We start from the raw sequence: 6,180 nt of genomic DNA, 5'->3' as shown, positions 1-6,180 counted from the left end.
CCTTGATTCTGGTGCTTGCCCCCCAAGCCTGGCACCCCAGATGGTCGACTGGGTCGCCTGCCCCTAAATCTGGCCCTGGCTACATACAAAAACAATGAAATCAAAATGACGCTAATGGCTTCCTGTGAAGTAAATCCACCAGCCAAGAAAAATTAATAGGTAAGGCTTCTTGAGCCATCAGTAATTCTAAATGTATAGCATCAGAATTGGAACAATAAAAAGCTAAATTCTGACCTCTGAAAAGAATAGCTCATGCAACAGCTCTTTTCTGCTGTGATTGGGACTTCCAGATCCACCTTAATGGCAAATTCAAGCAGTGTTTCACCTTTACCTCTGCTTGTGTATGGATTTGTACTTATGCATTTAGGAAAACATTTTCAAGTGAGGATGCCTAAAATACTGCACCTAACTCTATATTCAGGTGCTCAGTACCGCTGAAATAATCAGCTCACATATTCAGGTGCTTAATTATGGATTTAGGCGAATAAAGCACATGTTTGAGACTATTGGTTTTGTTGAATGCCAGGTACCTCCTTATTTCTGTACAATCCAAGGTGATTTACTTGCGGTTACTTTCCCAGTCATAACATAGGACAAGAGAGTACCTCAAAGAGGGGGCAACATATAAAATTTGGCAGCAGCATGGTGCGACAGATAAGGACTCAGGAGACCAGGTTTACCCCCGACCTGGTGTGTGAACATAGGAAAGTCATTTCACCTGTTTCCCTTCCTACCCTTTGTCTGGCTTGTCTGTTTAGAATGTAAGCTCTTTGGGACCAGGTCTGCCTCTTAGGTGTTTGTACAGTGCCTAACAGAATGGGGTCCCGATCTCTGCCTTGGAGTCCCTCGGCACTACTGTAACACAGACAAGCAGTAATAATTGAAGATGAACTGCTTGTAGTTCCTCTTTAATTGAATCCCTAGGGCTGAGCACAACCAGCTAACGCAGTTTTAAGAGAATATTAAATCCTGCCTGCACTAGATGTTCAGCTGGGCTTAGAAATGTGCCAACATGTTTTAAAACACCACCTAGTTTTTCTAGTTTAGACAGAGCCTGTTGCTCCTTTGCCTATTTCTCCTTTGCCATGATACTTACAAAAACTTGATAGCTGTTAGGGTGCTTGTACACTGAGACCACTGCCTGTCACATTTCCACGTGCTTCCCCATTGTCTGAACAGACTGACAGTGTCGTCCTGTATCGGCCTGTCATCTCTTGTTTTATACTTAGATTGTAAATTCACGGGGGAAGGGGCCATCATAACAAGTGTTCCTAACAGCTAGCACAATACAAACAACCAGTAAAAAATAAAATAAATGGCAGGTCCCCAGATGTTTTGGTCTGCTGGAGAAGATGTGCTCTCTCTCCCAAAGTTGACCCAGAAGTTTATTGACAGTAGCCGTTACTTGGTCAAGGATTCACAGTCATCACTATCCCTCCCAGAACATAATCCTTTTGGAGAGCTTATTCTTGACAGTTTTTTTTATTTCCCTCCCTTCTTCTGTGCCATTTTCATCTGTCACCATCTTTTTACCATACTTTGTGCAATGCCCGTGGAGACTGAACCCATTTTGTTGGTGGGTGACTGACAGCTTTTGGATTCCCCTTTGGACGAAGTTACTTTGAAGATGTCTGTCCATGCATTTGGCCTGGCTGACTTTTGCGATTTTGTTTTAAGTTGTATACGGTGGTTTTGTTTATGGTGTTTAGATGGTTGATAAACTCATGAAGCACTCAAAGATTAAAAACCCTATTTGAAGTGGAAAGACCCCCATCTCCACCCCCAAACAAGTTTGCTTTTTAACCCAGCCATTTCATGTCTTTGAGAATGTGCCATCCCATTAGGAATAAGAAAGGGAAAACATAGCAGGAGTTAAGAACAACTCACCAACTGGAAGAGAGGGAGATGATGCAGGCAGCTGCCACTGGCAAATGGCTTCACTTTAGAAGTAAAACTGATTGGGTCTACCAAATTTAAAGGCCAGCCACTGAACGATGTGCTGGGAAAAAAAGTCCTTCCCAGAGGACAACCTTGTATCAGGGAGAGAGAGCAGGAATCAGGTAGTCCCAAAGGAATTGGCTTCTTGGGTAAGTGGTTGCTTCTTTATGTTGCATCCCATCACTGTGTCACAATGTGGTATAATCAGAACATCCTAAACAACATAAAGGGCTTGGTCACAGAACTATTACAGGAGAGGACTTTATTAAATAACTCCCCTTACAGTGTAATAACAACCCCACTACTGGGATTAATATATTTTGCAAACATACACAAACAGGAGGGATCAAAAGCAAGCGAGCAATCTGTACGCATCTATAATCATTTCCATCCCATGTAAATGGGTTGGTTATTTCCCATGACAACAGTCTTTGGGATATGGTTCTTATTTTGCCATATCTACTATGTCACAAGGATGACTAGTGTGTCATGTTAGGTCTTTCATCATCCTTTTCTCCTTGTGAATGTAGGACAATAGACTGTTCATCTTTCTTTCTTTTTTAATGTACTGTTTTAGACACCACTTTCTGTTCATGCTAAAGTAATTGCACTGATACAATATATGGAGAAAACTGGAAACTGCACCAAAAGTGACATTTAATTTATGGAGAATCTCAAATTGTAATCATTTCCTTAAATGTCTCCCCTGAATTATACAGCAAGTCATTTTAATGAGAATTCAAAAGATATATAATCCAAGCGTTATGAGACATTGTTACTGCCTTCTTAATATCCCCAAAGCAAAGTTTATAGTCTGGACTGCTCTATTAGCTAAGAAAGAAATTTCCATGGTAAATGTATAGATTGCAGTCAAACTATGAATAAACTGTAGCATTTCAAGCCATAAGAGTCATAGAGATGTTAACCCCTGATCCTGAAAACAATTAATGTACCTGATTAGATTGACATCTATGGCACTGCTCATGCTTAAAGATAAGTACGTAAGTGTTTCCTGGATCAGGACCAAGAGCTGGAATTTAATAAGATGTTTTAATGAACTGTTTACTGACATATCCTTTCCTATGATACTCACCCTAGGAAAATCTTCATATCAACCATTTGAATAGTCAGTTCTCTAAACTGTACATATCTTTAATATATATCAGTGCACATGTTGTTACTTTATTATTGTGAATATTACCCAAATCCCTTTCAGATCCTCATTGCACAGGGGAACATAGGAGCTAAATTTAACTAAGAACCTGCTGTCATGGTATGACGACAGAGATATCCATATATGGGGAAGGGAATTAGAAATCAGTTCTGCTAGCCCCTGTAAGAGAAGTACACCATGTTTTTATACATTCATACCTATATACAGGATGGTCTTAGGGGAAAAATCAGTGTCATGTTTAAATCAAGCTTGGCACTCTCTAAGCAATGCCAATTGAACTATAACGTGTGCTATTTTTTGTGCTTAATTAACCATTAACTCATCTTATCAATTAACGTGTTGCCAGAATACATATAGCAAGAAATTCCATGTTCCATTAATGAAAAAGTTTCAAGCTTGCAGAATATAGTATTTCATAATAAAGTGCTGTTCATGCTAAAAATAGTCACAGATTAGCATTTTTAAAAGTGCTTGAATCAGGTTAAAATAATATGGACATGCTGCTATGCTTCTGTGTGTACAGAAGCAAAATGACCACGCTAACTTGGCCATAATTAATTATCAAATCCAGCATAAAGCAATGACCTAGAATTACAATATCACACATTATCTACAATCAGGATAGTAAGCATGAAGCTGCTGTATATTCTTAGGCCCTGATCCAGCATGCACATAATCAAATGTTTAACATTAATCGCATGAATAGTCTCATTAGCTTCAATGGAACTACTCGTATGCTTAATGTTGAGTACTTGCTCAAGTGCTTTGCTGGATCAGGCATTAGAGTCCAGCAAAAGTTTCCTCTTCCTGAAAGTGGAATACAATGTAATGTTAAAGAAAAAAGAAAAAAATCTGGCCTGAGGGCCTTATTCAACACCCACTGAAGTTAATGGGAGTCTGTCTATTGACTTGAATATGCATATTGATCAGGTTTATATAGACGAACACTTGCAGTGAAACAATCATGGATATGAAAAATGCAATTTAAGTTCAGAGATGACAATTGTTTACATTGTTTCAAAAACTGTCATCCTCAAAATTATGTTAATGGCTCTCTTTTAGCCCCCAATTTCTGTTATTTTATCAAGATAGAGGCCTGATAGCATGAAACAAAGTGTTCTAGCTTATTTCTCATACTCTCAGTTGCTGATAGCTGGTATTGCAAAGGCAACTGGGCAAATAGTAGGACTATCTTGAATCAGGAGTGAAAAAGGAACCCAAACAATTGATGCAAATAGCCAATTGAAATAGTTGACCAAATACTGAACAACTGAAAATAGTGAATGGTCAAAACTCAATAAGAAATGAAATAGTAGATAGAGGAACAGATTTTACATTCACATGTATTATATATGATAATTTATTACAGCAGAATATTGGTAATGAGAACCATTAACTACAGACAGCCTCATTATCTGACAAAACATATGCTGAATATCATTTTCATATCATATTTGGTTAATAATTTTCTATAGTCACCATCATTTTATGAAAGAAATTATGCTAATAGCTAGAATGTCTTCTGATTAAATAGATGTTTGGGTATTTCTGAACAACAACAATTAGGCATTATTTCTATTGTTATATATGAAGATATTCTGGCTCATGAATCCATTCTGAAAAAAAATGGACCTATTCTTTTATAAAATGATTTTTGTTTGTTTCTAAAAAATAAAACAAACTATGGCACTTTGAAGAGATTAAGTTACTTTGAATGTTCTTTTGGTTACATATTGACCAGAATGGGTTCAGGTTGTAGGCTTGATTCTGGTCTTGATTGATGTCATTTTTACTGTAAGGTAACTCCACTGATTTCAATGGGACAGTCTAGTCCTCTCCATCTTTCACCTGGTGCCTAATCGGTCTCCCTGCCTCGCATCATCTGGAAACAACAGGTAATAATCAATTAACACAGGTAGCATCAGCATCACACAGCCAAATCCCTGAAATATGCTGAAGGGGCAAGCTGCAGGCATTGAAGACAGAGGACAAAGCTGGGTGTTGAATTTACTTACCTCGAGTATCTCGTCTCTTATTGCTAACGTGGAATACAGTTTCTGAAATTTGAAAACCCTCAAATGCCATGATTCATCCTTAGTTAGCCTTCAGAACATCTGGAGCCTGATTTTCCATTGCCCTGCATTTCCTTGTTGGCCCTTACACCAGTACAAAGCAAAAGCAACATGCTAACATTCTGAATATTAGATGAAATCTACGTACTTCAGAACACAACTTTTAATTTCCACTGTACCCACTCACTTTACAAGATGGATAATGTTCTCATCAGGACTCAGATAATTATATGTGCTAGACAGGGTGTAAATTGTAAGTGTGATGATGGATTGCTAACGGCTCATATCACAGCTGGCAGCCTGCACACACCTTTTTTGTAAGGGAAACCACAATGTTTTTGATATAATTTCTTTGGCAGATTTGTTTAACCTTAGACACAAATGTGGGACTTGTGATCCCAGTAAAGGACTGGATTTCAGGGTTTTTTTTGTTTTTGTTAAGTTACCATGCTTTTATCTTTAGGCATTCGGAAATCCACATAAAACGTTTTAAATACTTTTTTGATGTAATAAGAGAGTACATTTGCAATCCCTATTTAAAATTTAAATAAATATTATGAAAAAGCACAGAGCTGTTCAAGTCCATAGACTATGGGATGCATTTTGTGCAACCTTATTTAAAACTCTTCCTTACTTTTAATTAATGACCTACAATATGTGGTTAAGTTGTTTTGCAGACTGACTGCATTGATTGAAAGATATCTCTTCGGTTTTGAAAGTTTGGGCTTAGTTTTGATAGCCAAGCATCATGTTGCTTTCTCTGTGTCTATTGTTATGATCAAAGGCTAATGTCACATAATTGTTCTGGATATTTGGTAATTAGAGATGAATGCACATAAAAAAAACCAGCCACCTATCTGCCAGTGTTTATCCATAAAAAAAATGGCATCAGATGCCTGACATCTGAAGTCATTGACTGAAAATCTCTCATTCAATAGGAAAGTAAGGGGGGAAATAGGTTTTGGTTTTTTATTAGCCAAGATTCCTTGGCTATAA

Source organism: Natator depressus, chromosome 11 (genome assembly GCF_965152275.1).
Source record: "Natator depressus isolate rNatDep1 chromosome 11, rNatDep2.hap1, whole genome shotgun sequence".
In the NCBI taxonomy this organism is placed as follows: Eukaryota; Metazoa; Chordata; order Testudines; family Cheloniidae; genus Natator; species Natator depressus.
This window is presented reverse-complemented; position numbering follows the sequence as displayed.